The sequence below is a fragment of the Rhineura floridana genome, chromosome 21 (assembly GCF_030035675.1).
Source record: "Rhineura floridana isolate rRhiFlo1 chromosome 21, rRhiFlo1.hap2, whole genome shotgun sequence".
Lineage (NCBI taxonomy): Eukaryota > Metazoa > Chordata > Lepidosauria > Squamata > Rhineuridae > Rhineura > Rhineura floridana.
In genome coordinates, this window is record NC_084500.1 from 9,998,847 (window position 1) to 10,019,274 (window position 20,428).

Sequence of the window (20,428 nt, forward strand, 5' to 3'; positions counted from 1 at the left end):
GCTCAAAAAGGGCGAAGACACCAATTTTCAAAACCAGAAACAGAGATGAGATAGCACATGAAATATTTATTACTTGCAGCATCATACCTGAGAATTCTAAAAAGATAATAATTAATCAGCAGTTTTGAAATCAGTGGTTAAAATAAGTGCAGTTTTGGAAGGTGCAATTCACCACCTTAATTCAAAATGGTGCCCACTTATATCCAAACATAGACAAAAAAACCCAAAACCTGTTCCTTGATCTCAGGAACCATTCAGAGGAGTCCAAATCAGTGCAGTTTGGACAGGATTAGTCTGCCATCTTGATTCAAAATGATGTCCAATTGTATCTAAACATAGACAGAAACCTGCTTCTCAATCTCAGGGACCAACACAGCAAATTTGGTGATGATATTTTAAGGGGTGTCCAAATATAGAGAACAGACAGGAAGTCAGACACACAACTTTCCAAAATATAGACATAGATCAAGATCATTGCACAGGGGGTTGGACTTGATGGCCTTATAGGCCCCTTCCAACTCTACTATTCTATGATTCTATGATCATTTTATTTACTAAAGGTACCTAAAGGCTGTCACCCGGGCTGGCGCCAGAGAGCAGCCAGGTTAGGTCCTGTCCGAAGGCCCCTGTGGGCCAGAGGGGCCCCTGAAGGGCCCTTCCTTAGGGTGGAAGGGTGGCACTCCCATTCCATGATCCATTGCAGTGTCGGGTCCTGAAACCCGACCCTGCCATGGATCGCGAAGAGGGAGATCCCAGCCATCCCCCCAATACAGAAAGTGTGGGCTTCAATAAGCCCGCCCACCCCACCTACCTATGCTGTCAGTGTGAATGCTGTGCATGCTGTGCATGCATGCCTGCTATTACCCAAGATGGCAGCACGGTCTTCCCTTGAGGGGCTGACACCCATCACCAACTTCGTTGATGGCAGGCAGGTATGCTATACGAACACATCATTCCACAATACGAGAGGTAGTTGGGGCATGTGGGCGGACTTATCAGCCCCACGATGCCTATATGGGGGGTGTTGGGCCCAGTCATGCCTGGCATCGGCCCTGGCTGTCACTATTTTGCCGAGAGATCGCAGCATGTACCAGAACTTGTAGGTTTGCACAGTTAAAAAGGATTCAAGGGCTCTGTCACCCTCGTGCAACAAATCCACTTTTTAACAAAGTATTAAACTTTGAGTTTGGAGAAGAAATGTATTGAAATGTATTGACGTATGGGATGAATGAATGGATGGATGAATAAATGAAAAATGGGGAGACATGGAAAGACCCCGCAAGCAAATCTGGATGAATGCTGACTGTCATACTTGAAGCGAGTGCAGTTAACAAAACAGCAGTAAAAGCAGCTCCCCAAGCCCTTCTTATGGGGCCATAGGTTGGGATGTCTGGAGTAGTGTTAGCAATGGGTGAAATCTATCCATTCCACAGTGGCGACTGGTGGCTCCATGTCACTGAGGCAATGTAACCTGCTCCAGGTTTAGTTTGAATGTTCAATGAGCTGTCCAAGGTGCTTCAGCATATTTGACAGCTCCTTGAAAGTTTGGACTAAAATCAGAGTGGATTCCACTGCCCCACTGACATGGAGCCACCAGCCGCCACTGCTTTTCAATTTCAATTTCTAATTTTTCCAGTCTAAAGTTCAGTTCTCCACATTTCCCCTTACACATTTTTCTATGCAATTTTGCCTAATATCCACATTTCTGCAAAGCAATATTCCCCTAATACAATGCATTTTATATGCAATTGTCCCTAACATTATCATAGAATAGTAGAGTTGGAAGGGGCCTATAAGGCCATCGAGTCCAATCCCCTGCTCAATGCAGGAATCCAAATCAAAGCATTCCCGACAGATGGCTGTCCAGCTGCCTCTTGAATGCCTCCAGTGTCGGAGAGCCCACTACCTCACTAGGTAATTGGTTCCATTGACGTATGGCTCTAACAGTTAGGAAGTTTTTCCTGATGTCCAGTCGAAATCTGGCTTCCTGCAACTTGAGCCCATTATTCCGTGTCCTGCACTCTGGAACGATTGAGAAGAGATCCCTGCCCTCCTCTATGTGACAACTTTTCATGTACTTGAAGAGTGCTATCATATCTCCCCTCAGTCTTCCCTTCTTCAGGCTAAACACGCCCAGTTCTTTCAGTCTCTCCTCATAGGGCTTTGTTTCCAGTCCCCTGATCATCTTCGTTGCCCTCCTCTGAACCTGTTCCAGTTTGTCTGCACCCTTCTTGAAATACGGAGACCAGAACTGGATGCAGTATTCAAGATGAGGCCTAACCAGTGCTGAACAGAGGGGAACTAGTACTTCACACAATCTGGAAACTATACCAGAAGGTCCGCTCATATAACACCTGTTCTGGCCCGTCTGCACTGGCTTCCTATTTGTTTCCGGGCTAGATTCAAAGTGCTGGTTTTGACCTATAAAGCCCTACATGGCATGGGACCGCAATACCTGGTGGAACGCCTCTCCCAATATGAACCTACCCGTACACTGCGCTCAACATCTAAGGCCCTCCTCCGAGTACCATCCCATCGAGAAGCTCGGAGGGTGGTGACTAGAGCTAGGGCCTTTTCAGTGGTGGCCCCCGAACTGTGGAACAGTCTCCCTGATGAGGTGCGCCTGGCGCCGACGCTACTATCTTTTCGGCGCCAGGTGAAAACCTTTTTATACTCCCAGGCATTTTAAAGTGTATTTTAACAGCATTTCTGTATTTTGGATGTTGTTTGGTTCTTTTGTTGTTTGTTTGTTTTGTTTTTTGATTTATTGTATTTATTGTATTTATATATTGTGCTTGTTTTTATCTTTTTGTACACCGCCCAGAGAGCCTTCGGGCTTAGGGCGGTATATAAATAAAATAAAATAAAATAAAATAAATAAATAAATACTTCTGTTAATGCAGCCTAAAATAGCATTTGCCTTTTTTGCAGCCACATCGCATGGTTGGCTCATATTCAGCTTGTGATCAACGACAATTGATCCTTCTCACATGTCATATTGCTGAGCCAAGTATCCCCCATCTTATAACTGTGCATTTGGTTTCTTTTTCCTAAGTGTAGAACTTTGCATTTATCCCTGTTGAATTTCATTCTGTTGTTTTCAGCCCAATGCTCCAGCCTATCAAGGTCCCTTTGAATTTTCTTTTTGTCTTCCACGGTATTAACTATGCCCCCCAACTTTGTATCATCTGCAAATTTAAAAAGCATGCTTTGTACCTCCTCATCCAAGTCATTAATAAAAATGTTAAAGAGCACTGGGCCCAGGACCGAGCCCTGTGGTACCCCACTCATTGCTTCCGCCCAGTTTGAGAAGGAACCATTGATAAGCACTCTTTGAGTACGATTCTGGAGCCAACTGTTGATCCATCTAATAGTTGTTCCATTAAGCCCACATTTAGCTAGCTTGCTAATCCGAATATTATGGGGAACTTTGTCAAAAGCTTGGCTGAAGTCGAGATATATTATGTCCACAGCATTCCCACAGTCTACAAGGGAGGTTACCCTATCAAAAATGAGATGAGATTAGTTTGGCAGGATTTGTTCTTCAAAAATCCATGTTGGCTCCTAGTAATCACTGCATTGTTTTCAAGGTGCTTACAGACTGACTGCTTTATAATCTGCTCCAGAGTTTTTCCAGGGATTGATGTTAGGCTGACTGGTCTGTAGTTCCCCGGTTCCTCCTTCTTGCCTTTTTTGAAGATAGGGACAACATTAGCTCTCCTCCAGTCATCCGGCACTTCACCAGTCCTCCATGATTTCGCAAAGATAGAGAGCAGTTCTGAGAGTTCTTCAGCCAGTTCCTTCAATACTCTAGGATGCAGTTTATCGGGCCCTGCCGATTTGAACTCATTCAAAGTGATTAGGTGTTTCTTGACCATTTGTCTATCAATCTCAAGTTTCAGTCCTAACCCTTCTACTTCATGTTTCCCGGGAGGGTCACAGTTCCTTTTTTGGGAGAAGACTGAGCAAAAGTAGGAATTGAGCACTTCTGCCTTTTCTTTGTCATCTGTTATCATTTTGCCATCCTCATTGAGTAGCTGTCCACCATTTCTTTTCTTTGTCTTTTACTATGGATGTACCTGAAGAAAGCTTTTTTGTTGCTTTTAGCATCCCTCGCTAGCCTCAGCTCATTCTCAGCTTTAGCCTTCCTGACACCATCCCGGCAATTCCATGATACCTGCCTGTACTCTTCCTTTGTGGCTTGGCCTTCTTTCCACTTCCTGCATGTCTCCTTTTTTGTTTTCAGGTCATCTTTAAGCTTTTTGTGAAGCCACAATGGCTTCTTCTGTTGTTTCCCCCCTTTTTTCCTTGTTGGAATTGCTTGCCATTGTGCTTTTAGAATTTCCTTTTTTAGAAACTCCCACCCATCTTTGACTCCTTTTCTCATTAGGGTGGCTTGCCATGGAACCTTACTTACAATTGTTCTGAGTTTATTAAAATCGGCTTTCCTGAAGTCCAGGGTGCACGTATGGCTATTCTCAGCTTTTGTGTCTGTTAAAATCAACAATTCAAGTATGGTGTGGTCACTTTCCCCCAGAGTTCCCATAACTGCCACTTCATCCACCAAATCATCTCTGTTGGTTAGAATCAAGTCCAGGATAGCTGATCCTCTGGTTGCTTCCTCCACTTTCTGTAGGAGGAAGTTATCTGCAACACAAGCCAGAAATTTCTTGGAGGGGCCATGTTTGGCAGAATTTGTCTTCCAACAGATATCGGGATAATTGAAATCCCCCATTACTACTACATCATGCCTCCTCGAAACATTGGCAATTTGCTTTTGAAAAGTTACATTCTCATCCTCTCCTTGATGGGGTGGTCGGTAGTAGACTCCAAACATCACATTCCTTTTATTACTTGCCCCATTAATTTTAATCCAGATACTCTCGGTGGAGCTACCAAGCTCATCTTCCTATATTTTTAACATACAGTGCCACTCCACCTCCCTTTTTATTCCTTCTGTTCTTCTTGAACAAGTTGTAATGCATTTCCTTATGTTATTTTTACTAATTTATGCATTTTTATTCCCACTTTATCCTAGTATATGCATTTTTGTACACATTGCGTGGCTGGACAACTGCATTGAAAAATTTGAGAAGTGCAAATTTCAAAGGATGCCAGTGTTTTGGTTCGCTTATTGTTTCAGAAACTGTGTATTAGATAGGGTCACCTTTTACTGCATATCAAATCAAATTTCTCCCCCAGCAGTAGAGCATCTGCTTTGAATGGAGAAGGTCCCAAGTCCAATCTCAGGCATCTTCAGGTAGGGCTGGGAGAGACCCGTCTGAAACCCTGGAGAGCCGCTACCAGTCAGTTCAGACAATAGAGCTAAATGGACCCATGGTCTACTTCAGTATAAGGCAGTTTCCTATGTTCCATCCCTTGCTGTAATGCCTGCCTGGGATTTGAAGCAAGCAATTACAAAATAACAGGCAATTGGAAATGCTGCAATATCACTAGTTACGGCTGCTCAAGATTCCAGTCTGACAACAACTTGTACTGTACATATTTAAAAGTACTGTTGATGGCTATAAATTGTCCCCCTGTGCGTGGCTTTTTCACATACCTGCACAAATATAATTCTGTAACTCAGATACTGGACTTCTGCCAGCCCAGATTCCACCTACTGTTTATTTGCTAGCCTCACCATCAAGCCATTTCATTTTCTCTGAAAAATGGAAATGGACTGCCTTCAAGTCGACCCCAACTTATGGCGACCCTATGAATAGGGTTTTCATGGTAAGCGGTATTCAGAGGGGGTTTACCATTGCCTTCCTCTGAGGCTGAGAGGCAGTGACTGGCCCATGGTCACCCAGTGAGCTTCATGGCTGTGTGGGGATTCGAACCCTGGTCTCCCAGGTCCTAGTCCAACACCTTAACCATTACACCACACTGGCTCTAGGTCCCCATAATTGAAAAACCCATTCTCAACTCATTTCCACATTCTTCCATCACATTCCATCACAGCTTGATTCCCAAGGTTAGCTCTCTCCGGATACAAATAAAGCAAGCACTTTGACTGATGGCAGACCCTAATGTCATTTTGTAATGCAATCACCCTGGAGCAAGGCTTTCACATGACCCCAAATTTCAAATTTATGGCACAACTTTTATGCACATTATGAATGCCACTAATTTTTTAAATAATGAAACAATGTTTGCATAGAAGCAAGTCCCAAATGACTTCAAGGAAGTTTACTCCCAGGTCCATAGATATAGGATAGCATTTTTAGGAATATGCAAGTGGGAACGTAAAGCAGGATGTTGTAATGTCATCCCCAGCACCATACAGGAGTGCTTTTGTTCAGGGATCCAGCCAATAGGACTAAAAACCTCATAGTGCTATTTGAGCCTTGCATAAGTCACTTTCAACCCAAGTTGTCAGATTTATCCATCTCTGAAGTTTTTCTCTGAATAGGATTTTAGTCTGAGTTGAAGGAGAAGTCAAGTCCTCTCCCCCTATCTTCTCTTCCACCCATCCATCCATGATCAAGCCCTGTCCCCCATCCACTCACCCCACACTTTCTATGCTGTAGCTCTCTGGTACAGCATCTACTTTACATACAGACATTCCCAGACATTCCCAGATGATCCTGGTATCTCCAGGTAAGGCTGTCAAAAAGTCCTATCTATATGTCTATCTATCTGATTTTTTTTTTTACCTGTCCATCAGCATAATGTCTCAGGGCAGGCTACAACACTCTATAATATTTTTGTAAGCCATCACGCCATCACACACAGGGGCAGGGTGGCAGGCAAGCGAGGTGGGGCAGTGAAGGAGGCAAGGATGGCAGATAGGGGAGGGGGCAGGGGGAGGGGCGGGCAAGCAGGTGAGAGCAACAACACAGGAGGCAGGTAAGCTGTTGAGGTGGGATAGCAGCAGCAGCAACAGCAGCTTGGGCAGGTAGGAGGCCAGTCAGCTGCCTAAACAAGGCAAAGACAAGTACCTGGGGGGGGGCTTTTGGCCATTGCCTCTGGGTGTGTGTACGTATGTGTGTTTTTGAGGATGCCTGGTATGTGTGTGTGGTGTGTGTTTGGGAGCCGGGGGCTGGGAGCCCCTGAGAGTGTGTGTCCGTGCGCGTGCACATGTGTGCATGTCTGTGTGTGTTGGGAGTCCCTGGCTGGTGGGTGGAGTGAGCGGGGGATGGCAAGTGAAGTGAGCAGGGGGGCAGAGCCCCCTAGTATAATCATCACATTGCAAAAGCTGTTGTTGTTATGTGCCTTCAAGTCGATTACGACTTATGGCGACCCTATGAATCAACGACCTCCAAGAGCATCTGTCCTGAACCACCCTGTTCAGATCTTGTAAGTTCAAGTCTGTGGCTTCCTTTATGGAATGAATCCATCTCTTGTTTGGCCTTCCTCTTTTTCTACTCCCTGCTGTTTTTCCCAGCATTATTGTCTTTTCTAGTGAATCATGTCTTCTCATGATGCGTCCAAAGTATGATAACCTCAGTTTCATCATTTTAGCTTCTAGTGACAGTTCTGGTTTAATTTGTTCTAACACCCAATTATTTGTCTTTTTTGTGGTCCGTGGCATCCGCAAAGCTCTCCTCCAACAACACATTTCAAATGAGTTGATTTTTCTGTTATCCGCTTTTTTCACTTTCCAACTTTCACATCCATACATAGAAATCAGTAATACCATGGTCCAAATGATCCTAACTTTAGTATTCAGTGATACATCTTGAATGAATGAATGAATGAATGAATGAATGAATGAATATTTATTGTTACAGTCATAGACCAGCCAAACAATTACCGAATAAAATATTCCCTTGATACATATTAAAAGCAAAGGAAAAGGAAGCGTAAACAGTTAATCAGTACAATCAAGTACAAAACTAAATTTAAATCAAAAGGAACTAAAACATCTATATGAATTAAGATTCCTGAGACATCAATTTTCTGCGAATTTCTAGCTCTCCACAAAAAAGTTTGCGACCTTGCATGTAAGTGATACATCTTTGCATTTGAGGACCTTTCTAGTTCTCTCATAGCTGCCCTCCCCAGTCTTAGCCTTCTTCTGATTTCTTGACTTGTCTTCATTTTGGTAAATGAGTGTCCAGGGTATTTGACAAGTTCAATATCCTCATTGTCAACTTTAAAGTTACATAAATCTTCTGTTGTCATTACTTTAGTCTTTTTGACGTTCAGCTGTAGTCCTGCTTTTGTGCTTTCCTCTTTAACTTTCATCAGCATTCGTTTCAAATCATTACTGGTTTCTGCTAGTAGTATGGTATCATCTGCATGTCTTAAATTATTGATATTTCTCCCTCCAGTTTTCACACCTCCTTCATCTTGGTCCAATCCTGCTTTCCGTATGATATGTTCTGCGTATAGATTAAAGAAATAGGGTGATAAAATACACCCCTGTCTCACACCCTTTCTGATTGGGAACCATTCAGTTTCTCCATATTCTGTCCTTACAGTAGTCTCTTGTCCAGAGTATAGGTTGCGCAGCAGCACAATCAGATGCTGTGGCACCCCCATTTGGGGGTTGGACTCGATGGCCTTGTAGGCCCCTTCCAACTCTACTATTCTATGATTCTATGATTTCTTTTAAAGTATTCCATAGTTTTCCATGATCTACACAGTCAAAGGCTTTGCTGTAATCTATAACACACAAGGTGATTTTCTTCTGAAATTCCTTGGTCCGTTCCATTACATGATCTCTGGTACCTCTTCCCTTTCTAAATCCAGCTTGGACATCTGGCATTTCTCGCTCCATTATATTGTAAGAGCCTTTGTTGTAGAATCTTGAGCATTACTTTACTTGCATAGGATATTAAGGTAATAGTTTGATAATTACTGCATTCCCTGGGATCCCCTTTCTGTGGAATTGGGATGTATATTGAACGCTTCTAGTCTGTGGCCCATTTTACTTTTCCATATTTCTTGACAAGTTTTTTTTCCAAAATTTTGACAGATTCAGTCTCAGTAGCTTGTAGCAACTCTATTGGTATGCCATCTATTCCTGGTGATTTGTTTCTTCCAAGTATTTTAAGAGCAGCTTTCACCTCACATTCTAAAATTTCTGGTTCTTCATCATATGGTTCCTCCGTGAATGAATCTGCCATCCTGGCATCTCTTTTATAGAGTTCTTCAGTGTATTGCTTCCATCTTCCTTTTATTTCATCTCAGTCAGTCAGTGTGTTTCCCTGTTGATTATTCAACATCGCTAGTCGTGGTTTAAATTTCCCTTTCATTTCTCTAATTTTTTGGAATAGGGCTCTTGTACTACATAACTATTCTAATAGTTCTCTTTGTCCCTATGTACTAGTCGCTGTAATGTTGCGCTTAGGGTTCTGTCTCCTTTTGCTTTTGCTTTCCTTCTCTCTTTAACCATTTTAAGAGTTTTTTCAGTCATCCATTGAGGTCTTTCTTTTTAACTAGAGGCATTGTCTTTTTGTATTCTTCCCTGATAATATCTCTGACTTCACTCCATAGTTCTTCTGGTTCTCTGTCAACTAAGTTTAAAGCCTCAAACCTGTTCCTTATTTGATCTTTATATTATTCTGGGATGTTATGTTAAATACAATAAAACTGTTCCAGTCAAAACACAATATCTCGTTCTGTTGAATAAATGATGAGTCCCACAAAGCAAAATATTTAACCGTCAGTAAAAGAAGCATGCAGCGGAGGCTAGCCCATTAGGGCTAATGAGGGGCTGCCCCACCAACCTCGGTCTGCCTTCATTCAGCCTGCACCTGCCTGCCTTCTTAACTTACAACCAACCCGGGGGTGGCCCTGACTGTCAGCTTCCTCCTCCTTAGACTCAGCGTTGCCCATGCAGAACTCAGAAGGGTGGAGGATGGATCAAGCTCTGCCTGTCATTGGCTCTGGCTCCACTTACTGTTGGCCTCCTGCTTCATGCCCTACTAGTCCCAATAGACACCAGCCACCACTGGGAGCAGGTAGCACAGGAGAGGGGAACTGAATCCACCCCCCTTCCTGCAATATACCCCGCTTTCTCTGTAGCTTCGGCCACTGTTCCTGACTCATTTATCAGCCACAGATGGAGAAAGGTGGCTGGAGCAACTGATTAGAAGGAAATAAGGCAGGGGAAAGGGAAGGGGTCCAGTGACCCTTTCCCACACCATGCTTTTACTGTAAAAGTAAGTCCTCACCCACTGCTTTGCAGGCAAACATGCTGGAAATATGAATGGTGACCCTGTCGGGTCAAAGTTTGGCCCTCCAGTATCCCACCAGGAGTGCAATGGTGTGTTGACTGAAAGCTAATTGAAAGGAGCAGCCTGCCAAGAAAATGAAAAGCAGCAGATATTAAATATTAAAGGCTTAAAAGTACATTTATCAGCCACGTGACAAACTAAGATCCACCAAAGACAGTGGGTTGAAGTTGATTAATGTGTGGGGCAGAAGTACCCTCCAGTCAAGGATAAATCTGAACGGGGGGGGGAGAGAGAGCATTATTCCACTTTAAACACTCATGGCTTCCCCCAAAGAATCCTGGGAGTTTGTTAAGGGTGCTGAGAGTTGCTAGAAGACCCCCTATTTCCCTCACAGAGCTACAATTCCCAGAGTTTCCCTGGGAAAAGAGATTGATTGTTAAACCACTCTAAGAATTGTAGCTCTGTGAGGAGAATAAGAGGTCACCTAACAACTTGCAGCACCCTTAACAAGGATTCTTTGGGGGAAGCCATGACTGTTTAAAGTGGTGTAACACTATTTTAAATGTAGAGTGCAGATGGGGCCCATGATTCTATGCATTTATGCACTAGTTTTCCGAGTTCTATGTATATTATACATATGTAGGTTCTCTCTGCAGGATTGGTTTGATCTGCAAGATGTGAGGTTCCCGGGCACACATACATGTCTTCTGTAATCTGTTCAAACCTTCATGGACACAATTAGCAATAAATAATTCTATATCCCACTCTTTCCTCTGAAGTGAGACCAAGGTGGCAGACACACAAGCGATAAAATAATTAAAACATTTAAAAACAATCCCAATACGCATGCAGACTGGGAAAGATCTCTTCTTGAAAGGCATGTCAGAAAAGGAAGGCCTTCAGCAGGCACCAAAGAGACAACAAAGGCAGCACCAGTCTAATATTTAACAAGTGGGAATTTCAAAGGGTAGGTGCCACAACACTAAAGACCCAATTACTATATGGTGTGGAATGGACATTCTAATTGATTGATTGATTGACTGATTGATTGATTGATATGCCACCTTTCCACAGTGACCTGTACCCAAAGTGGCTTACAACAAACACTCAAAATAAAAGCACTGGGGGAGGGGAGAGAAGTCAGATTTCAAAACATAGCAATACATTCAAATAAGATGAAAATAAACAATTTAGCAAAAATAAAATAAATTCAATATTACAAAAGAAATAATCTAGACTGAAATACATAAGTACAAAGAATAAAGCCAACAGATCACTGGCCTGATCACAAGCTCTTCTTATGTTTTTATCAGAATAGGACTACTAATGGAAGGGCGAGTCACCATTCCAAGATGAAAGTCCTATATTTCCAAATGATTTAGCTGGTGTGTGGGTGTGCATGCATAAAGCAGGACTTCTCTCCTCTTTTAACATTTGATAAGAGGTTTCATGGTGCTGTGAGGATGAACTCAGCATTTTGACCTCCCTCCCCCCACAGGGGAGGTCTTACTAAACTCTCCCGGCCCCCCATCAAGAGTTCTGGTATTCTGATGAGATGGTATCTGTAGGAGGCCCTCTCCTGCAAAGCACAGGAATCAGCTGGGTATATAAGGGGTATCCTGATTCCAAGCTGTACAGGGCTTTGTACACCAAAACCAGCACCTTGAATGTAGCCTGGCATCTAATGGGGACGGTGTGCTCACTCAACATTTGAAAAGGGCTATACTTTCATTGCTTTTAGATTGTTTAAAATAAGCAATTTTTCCATGTGTATCTTGCCTTGTCGGGCCAGGGCCAAACTCAACAGGGCCCTCAGCACTGGGCCCTCTGGAAGGCCTCTCCTATACCAGGAACTCTCCAAGGGCTTTTCACCATCACCCACTCTCCTTTCCCCACTTTCATAGTGTTCCTCTATACTAGACAGCTATCATGTTAATTTTCCCAAGAGTGTGCTGCTCCACACCTCCATAAGGTACATGTGGGGAAATTTAAAATGGCAGCCGTCAGGGATGTGTCCAAGGCTCAAGGATGCCTTGTGGCAGGTGTGGGGGAACATTTGGCCCTCCAGATGTTGCAGAACTACAACTCCCATCAACCCCAGCAAGCATAGCCAATGGCCAGGGATGATGGGAGTTGTAGTTCACCAGCATCTGGAGGGCCAAACGTTCCCCATACCTACCTTATTGTAATGCCAAACGTCAAGGTGGCAAGTGTGAGGTTGGCACATCCAGGTATTGGCCAGACCCAGATTTGCTTAGTTTCAATGGGGTTCCTGCATTTTCTGCCTTCAGAGTCATGGAGTCAAAGAACTTCAGAGCTGAAAGGAACCTTAAAGGTCATCTAGTCTACCTTTCCATTCAGTGCTGGAATCTTGCAACTATAGCATCCCTGACAGATGGCTGGTCCAGCTTCTTCTTAAATACTTCCAGCAAAGGAGAACCCACCCATTTCACTGACCAACAGCTCTTACTATTAGGAAGTGCCGCCTATTGTCAAGCCCAAATCTCCTATCTAGCCACCTCCATGCATTAGTTCAAGCCCTCTGTTCTGGGATGTGATGGGTTTTAGTCAAAGGTTTTTAACAAATGTATTTGATTAGGTTTGAAAAGGAAGAAAGATAATGTGTTAACTTCCCTGTCTCAGTTTCTTCCCACTAACATTTTTCCTAATTGTGCTGCTAAATCTTAAAGACCTGGCTATTCAGGCAGCCCTATGGGATTTCTGAGGGGGATTAGTTTTAATAGTATTTATTGAAGATGGTTTTAGTTGAATTGATGCTGATGTTGTGTTTTGTTGATTATGTATTATTTATACTGTACTGAATTGTTGTATTGTATTGTTGTACGTCGCCCAGAGTGTCCGTTTATTCGGACAGATGGGCGACTAATAAATAAAATTTTATTATTATTATTATTAAATCTGACAAACTATAATAAAGGTGATTCCACATGTGAATAGGGATGGGAGAGAAATTTGACAGTTTGTACTTACAGGTGAGCCTACCTAATCTGCACTTTCTGAAACTGTATGCGGACCAAAACGCATTCATCCTCCAAAATTCAGACTTCTCTGAATTTTACAATGCAGTTCTCTGGCCCAGGAACATGCACAAAAATGCATATACAGGGTAAAAGTGTGCATTAAAATGCATCCATATTAGTGAAAATAACATACAAAAAGTGCACGAGGGAAAACTGGTTTGCAAAACTGTGTGTCTGAGCCAAAATTGCATTGAAAAATGTGTATCTTAGGAGAAATTCACACTAAATTGCTGTTGAGTTTTCATGAGGACTTTTTAAAAAATCAAACTAATGTGGAAATGTGGAGTACTAAACTTCTTCTTTTTTAATGAAAATTCAGACTTAATCAAGAATGCATGACCAGCAAGAGTGGGAAGAAGAAAGCGGGACTTCTTAACCCTTTCCTTCCCTGCAGTTTAACTGCTCTCTCATTCACAGAAAAAAAAAGATTAAGGAATTATGGGAAAGGCTTAACCAGCCTCTCTCATGATATCTGATGTCGGTCTCCCACGGAGAGCTCACAAGTTTATATATGAAGTTAGTCCTGCTCAGAGTAGACTCTCTGAAACCGATAGACATGACTATTTAGGTCTATTGGGTTGTATCCAACTTTTTCTCTGAGGAGATCCATTGAAATTAACAGCCATGACTAACTGCCCATTTATGAGTAGGACTTTGCTGGATACCACCCACAGATAACTTGATGTTGTGGACCCCCTCAGCTCTGGAGCTGGTCCTGAAACTAGTCTATTATTAATGAACCAAAGTAAAGTTTCACATGAACAGTGCAGTCATCAGTACCCTTTTCTACCTTTCCAGAGACGCTGACTCTGTGATTTATCGGCTAGCATGGCAGAAGGCTTTGTTCTTGGCCACGTAATTAAGCACAGAATAAAAAGAATCAATAAAGGCAGATTCATCTTTCTGTTTCATGAGAGCTTTGCAGAGTAACCCTCCAACCGTTCCCTATTTAGAACTCCTTTCTGCCATTCACCTATTAACCCCATTACAATTAAGAACTGAGCAGGCATTGCTTCAGAGGGACAGAAACGCAGGAAACAGCCAGCCAAAGATTTGCCTGCAGGTATAGTTACTCGCAACAGCGGCTAGTAGGGATGGAAAGCTATGTCCATTTCCATTCTCCCAATTTCTCATTTTTCCAATCTTAATTCAGTTCTCCACTTTTCTGCAGCAATTTGTGAATTTTTTTAAAGATCCTCATGAAAATTCTCCACCATTCTAGTGTGAATTTCTCCTAATAAACACATTTTTGTAGGCAGTTTTGACTAACGTACTCATTTTTGCAAGCCATTTCTCATCATATAATGCATTTCTCGGTTATTTTCACTCATATATTCATTTTTATGCACACTTTCCCTTCACATATGCATTTTTATAAACACTGCTTGGTTGGTGAACTGCATCACAAAATTCAAATAAGCACAAATTTCAAAGGCAGGCTGTGTTTCAGTTCTCGTGTTGCTGCTGACAGTGCAGATTTGATAGATTTGACTTGAGAGCAAACCAAATTGAATTTCTCTCCCGTCCCTAGCGGCTGGTGTCCATTGGGATGGAAAGCAGACAGCCCAATAGTAGATGGAGACAGAAGCACTGACAGACAAAGCCAACTAGTGCTAGTTTGCTCCTGTTCTCCCTGCTGAGTTCTACAATGGCAGCACTGAGATGAAGGAGGAGGAAGCCGAGAGCCCAGGCAACTCCTTGGACTAGATATAAATAAGTAAGGCAGGCAGGTGGGGGCTGACTGAGGTTGGTGGGGCAGTGCCCCATTTGCCCTAATGGACCAGCCACCACCGGTTACTTGGCCTGCTACTTTACAGCTCCATCCTATGCAGGTGTCCCCAGAAACAAGTCCAGCTGATTTCAGTGGGGCCCTCAAGTAAGTGTGCATTGGGCTGCATGATCAGACTGCAATCCTATATATCTATTCCAGGTATGTATGTATGTATGTATTCGTTTGTTTGTTTATTTATTTATTAATTATTAGATTTACATCCCACCCTTCCTCCCCGTAGGAGCCCAGGGCATCAAACAAAAGCACTAAAAACACTTTAAAACATCATAAAAACAGACATTAAAATATATTAAAACAAAACATCTTTAAAAACATTTTTTTTAAAAAAAGCTTCAAAAATATCTTTTTTCTTTTAAAGGGGGTTAAAACATATTAAAAACAATTCCAACACAGACGCAGACTGGGATAAGGTCTCCATTTAAAAGGCTTGTTGAAAGAGGAAGGTCTTCAGTAGGCACCAAAAAGATGACAGAGATGGCACCTGTCTAATATTTGAGCCGAGGGAATTCCAAAGGGTCAGTGCCACTGCACTAAAGGTCTGTTTCCTTTGTTGTGTGGAACGGACCTCCTGATAAGATGGTATCTGCAGGAGGCCCTCACCTGCAGAGCGCAGTGATCGACTGGGTATACAAGGGATAAGAAGGTCTTTCAGGTATCCTGGTCCCAAGCTATAAAGGGCTTTTATTTTATTTATCCTGTTCTTCGTTCCAGTAGAAGCTGAGGGCAGCACACAACAGCACTAAAAACACTCTAAAAGATCATAAAAACAGACTTTAAAATATATTACAGCAAAACACTCTTAAAAACATATTAAAACAAAACATCTTTTAAAAAGCAAGTCCCATTTCGGGATGGGAGAATGTGTCATTTGCAGTTGCTCAGCTGCACTTCTCAATGAGGCCCACTAAGAAAAGCAGCAACCCTTTCTGAACATTTCCGGGAAGGTGAGAATATTTCAGGAAACTGGGGGGGGGGGGAGGCTGGCCCAGTTTTAGTGCCTCTCCACATTATTTATTATTTTTATTTATTCCATTAATTACTGAATTGTTTGTAATCATTTGTATGGCAGTCACTTTGAAAACTGTAAGATGAGAAGGTACGGCAAAAAATATTGTGACTCCATCGGGGTAGGGTAAGGATGCACAAATCTGTCAATTTAAGTTTCTCTGTTTCCTATTTCAGTTCTCCACATTTCAACATCAGTTTGCCATTTTTTTAATTTAAGAAAATCCTCACAAAAAATTGTGATTAGTGAGCATTTTTTGGTACGTGATTTTGCCCAATACCTAAATTTTACTAAACAATTTCCCCTAATATAATACATTTGTAATGCTATTTGCTCTAATATGCACATTTTGTACACATTACTTAACTGGAGAACAACCTTGCAAAATTCAGAGAAATGTGAATTTTGAAGGATGGCTGAGTTTTAGGTCATGGTTTGTTTGGGGAAGGGTGAGTTAGGAAGGCTTGCATTAAAATGTGAACCAAACCAAATTTCTCCCACATCCCTAGTTCCATTGAATTTGTGTGTGTTAAAATGTAAAATATAGACTTTCTTTAAAAACATGTCTAAACATCTTTCCAAAAAGCAAAACCAGGGCACATTAGAGAAAGTGATTCACCAAAAACAATTTCTATTAAACAACTGGTAACCAGGGCTAGTTGGAGCATATGTTGCTTGCAGAAATTCAGTGCAGGCCAGGAGCTGAGCCTCTGTGGCACAAAATCTGGGCTTTCTTGACAAAGAATAATCTCAGACATACATCTATGGCCCTGCAAAATGCAGGCAGTGATGTCTGTTACTGCCAAAGTGTTCCGAAAGTCAAAACACCTCCATCTGTCGTTTAGTTGTCCTTGCCCACTCAGCAACCGAAACCACCCACTAATCCCCACGCAGTCCTTCAGTATGCTGAAATCACATCTTTCGAAGAATCATGTGCATGCCCCGTGTTCTAATACAAGCACTGCAGAAACAGTTTTTGTTTTCACACTCCTTGCCAGTGAACCAGGGCTCTGATATGGGCAAGAATAAGCATGAAGCAGGCTTAGGAAGTGAAGGTTGCCAGCTCTCATGTCAGTGGGGCAGTGAACCCACTGAGTTTTAGTCCAAACTTTCAAGGAGCTGTCCAAGGTGCTGAAACCTAACCTGCCTGGACCCCCCCCCCAAAAAAAATCCCAGGATCAGCATCTTGGACAGCTCCTTGAAAAGCTCTTTGAAAGTTCAGATTAAAACCCAGAGTGGATTCACTGCCCCACTGCCACCAGGGTAGTTATTCACAATCCCACCTTAAATACTGTTTGTGCTTGCATAAGTTTCAGGGCTTTGTTTCCAGTCAGCATATGTTCCATAGCTTTCTGCTGAAATCCTGGAACTTTTTTATCCCAGTTCCAGTTTATTTTTTGTCCCACTTTTGTGACGCTGTAGTGCAAGGGTGCCCCCCACCAGATGGCAACATTAGGGAAACATCACAGTACAACTAATAAAGCAGAATGATGTGTGGACGATCCAGTATAAACCCACCACTAATGCACTATTATTGTGTCAATTACATGTTGCAGAAGATACCAGCAAAAAAAATCAGTCTGGAGGGGCCCACTGGAAAAAATCAGAAACAAAGAGAAACTGAAATTGACATATTCAGCCATCCCTGCCCTCACCTGCCCTGTCTCTCACTCTCCTTCGCCCATCTTTAAAGGGTGGGAAATTATTCACATGCACAAGCCCTCAGCCCCAAACTAAGGGAATTCAAATAGTCAAGGAACTTAAGAACACACATGCACGTTCTTCAGCAACTAAGTTTGGGGGACTTTGCCCCTTTGAAGAGGCAGCATTTGAAATGTCATGTAATTTTGCATGCCTTGGTATGCTGGATTCTGTGGCTTGTTTAGAGGCTAGCCCATTTGCTGTCCATAATGACGGGTGCACCCAGCCCAATTTGGCTAATGTAAGGAATGATAAAAGACATATATCCAGCTGCCAGATGCACCACCAAGTTGTTAGCATATAAGTAGGGCTAGCAGAACCTGATCATGTTAAAAAGGCCCCCACCAAGCAGAATTAAATTTGAGGTGGAAAGGGGAGGGATCAAAGCTTATGTTTGACAACTGGTGAAGACAGAGGAAGAGTGTTGGTTCAACAACTATTTCAAGCCAGATTGTATGCATCAAAAGTAGTCACAAATTGATGCATTTGGTGGGGGCAGGGGAGATAATTCTCCCTTCCACAACAGGAAAGATTCTATACGTTAGTTTTGCATGACCATAGAAATCAGAGCATGAAAAGAAAAATCAAGATGAAAAGGTTGTTTTGGTAGTGGCAGCTTGCATGGGGTGATCCCTATTGTAGCCAAATTTGAGTCAGAAACAAGTTCTCAAGTTCTCTTGCTAAGCATTTTTCTTCCTGCCATGCAGAAATGGGAAGTAAGATTCAGTTACAAGACACACAAAAAAACCCTGTGACTTGGCTCTATGCTTTCTCAAAATAAATTATGCATTTTCATATTAACAGCCCTGCCTCTTTGTCTATAAACAGCAGCCTTCCCTCTGAGACATAATTCACAAGTTCTGAAAAGGGAGATATAGCCCTGCAAGAACCAAGGTGACATTTTCACAGCAAATAGGTTGAACCTGAGCTTTACTTACTTTCCTCCAGATCAAGGATAAATATTGGTCAATGCAACCCAAGAAACTTGACACTGGAACATTGTTGTGGGTGCCACAAACATGCATTTCATATGGACATGGACTACTCATTGGGAGAGGGGAACTGCAATTGGGGGAGTTCAAAATATGAAACACACACACACACTGTTCAAAAAGCCTTGCCTCATTTCCAACTGGGCACAGATCCCTCTGAATTTGGGTCCCACTTGAAGCAGGATCCACTCTCACTGCTAGCTGCCACCATCACTACCTGCCAGTCTCTCTGCCTCTTTTCCAACCTTGAAAAGGAAGGTATCAGCAGTGAGGAAAGCTCAGTAAAGACATGAAAGTCCTGCTTGCCTTTCTCATTCTCCACTGGAATCAGTCCTCCTGGGCACACTCAGGGGCCAGAAGCATCAGTTCCAGTTATTCTCTGCAGCAGAGGTGGGGAGCTCCTTTCAGCCCAAGGGCTGCATTCTCTTGTGGAAAACCTTCTGAGGAGCACATGCCAGTGGTGGGTGCGGCCAGAGGCAAAAGTAGGCGGAGCAACAGATGCAACTCTCAGCTTCGTAGAATAAGCTACATTACAGTGAAGGGAATAGGGGTCACCTAACAAAATCCAGAGGTTTCTAGGCACACACCCCTTTCCAGGCAGGCAAAAGGCACTGATGTGCACCAGGCTGCCATGGAAAGTCCCAAGGGACAGACAGAGGCCCAGGCGGCTACATTCCACCCCAAGCCCATGGTTCTCCATGCCTGCTCTGTACTGAGGCACCCCCACATCTGGTCATTCGCTCCCCCCTTTAAAAATAAAGGTGTTGCTTGGAAAGGAACTGGGGGAGGGGCTTGAAGAGAAAGGGCTGCACACTTTATCCATTTCCCCCAAAGCTTTCTCAGAAATAGTTGGCTGTGTCCGTCACTCATTTATTGAACATACTCCTGAAGATTCATTTACTCATCACCCATCCATTGAAGCTTGGCAGATTTGGAAACATGCTTAGTTGCAGTAGTTACTATATGGACAGTTAAAGTGGACCATTTTCTTGTTAGCTAGACAATACAATTAATTTGGTTTTGGACATGCATTTGAGAGATTTTGTCCCCTTGTTTATTTTTGTTAAATTTTGATCATATTCAATCACATTGATATCTGATTGTCATGAATAAGAAATCTTGTTGTTGTACGGAGAGAAGATGCCTGCAAAGAAAACAAATAAAAGTTTATACAAAAAAAAAAATACTTCGCTGTCCCACCCCAGGTGTCCTGCTCTGTTAGAAAGGCAAGACAAGGGAGAACTGAGGTTGGTTGCAGTTCAGGATGGATACAAGGCAAACTGAGGCAAACTGAAGTGGGGAAGGATCCGGCCTGATTGCAGAGCTCAAGTTGCACTCTAAGAATGCTCAACTCTGATGTAGTTTTGGGAAGGAACAACCTGAGACTCAGCTCTATATAGTAGCAGCAAGAGCTGCATCCTAATTGGTAGGAAGTTCACTGGGAAGAGAAGCACTTATTGTTAAACCATGCTAGGAATTGACACTGAATTCCAAATGGATGGCTACGTTAAGGCTCCTAAAGGCAACCTGTTTATTAAATTTTCAGATTGATTGTGAAACCATTCTAGGAATTGTAGCTTTGTGAGGGGAAACAAAAGCCTTCTAACAACTCTCAGCACCGTTTACAAATGACAGTTCCTCAGATTCTTTGGGGAAAGTCATGATGGTTTCAAGTGGTATGATACTGCTTTAAATGTATAGTACAGATGGGGCCTTAACCATTCATTCATTGCACACTTTTCAATACCCTTTCCCATTACGTTCCA

The 20,428-nt window shown here is 42.7% G+C and overlaps 1 protein-coding gene across 5 annotated transcripts in view; it reads right to left on the bottom strand.

Annotated features, from left to right (window-relative positions):
- RAP1GAP2 (RAP1 GTPase activating protein 2) overlaps positions 1–20,428 on the bottom strand; it is a 335,084-nt gene that overhangs the window by 210,400 nt on the left and 104,256 nt on the right. The window contains exon 2 of one of the 5 annotated variants that reach the window (XM_061604670.1): positions 15,564–15,713. The exons of the other annotated variants lie outside the window; for them this stretch is intronic. The gene's annotated coding sequence lies outside the window, so the exon portion shown is untranslated. The remainder of the gene's footprint in view (positions 1–15,563; positions 15,714–20,428) is intronic. 5 annotated transcript variants of the gene reach the window in all.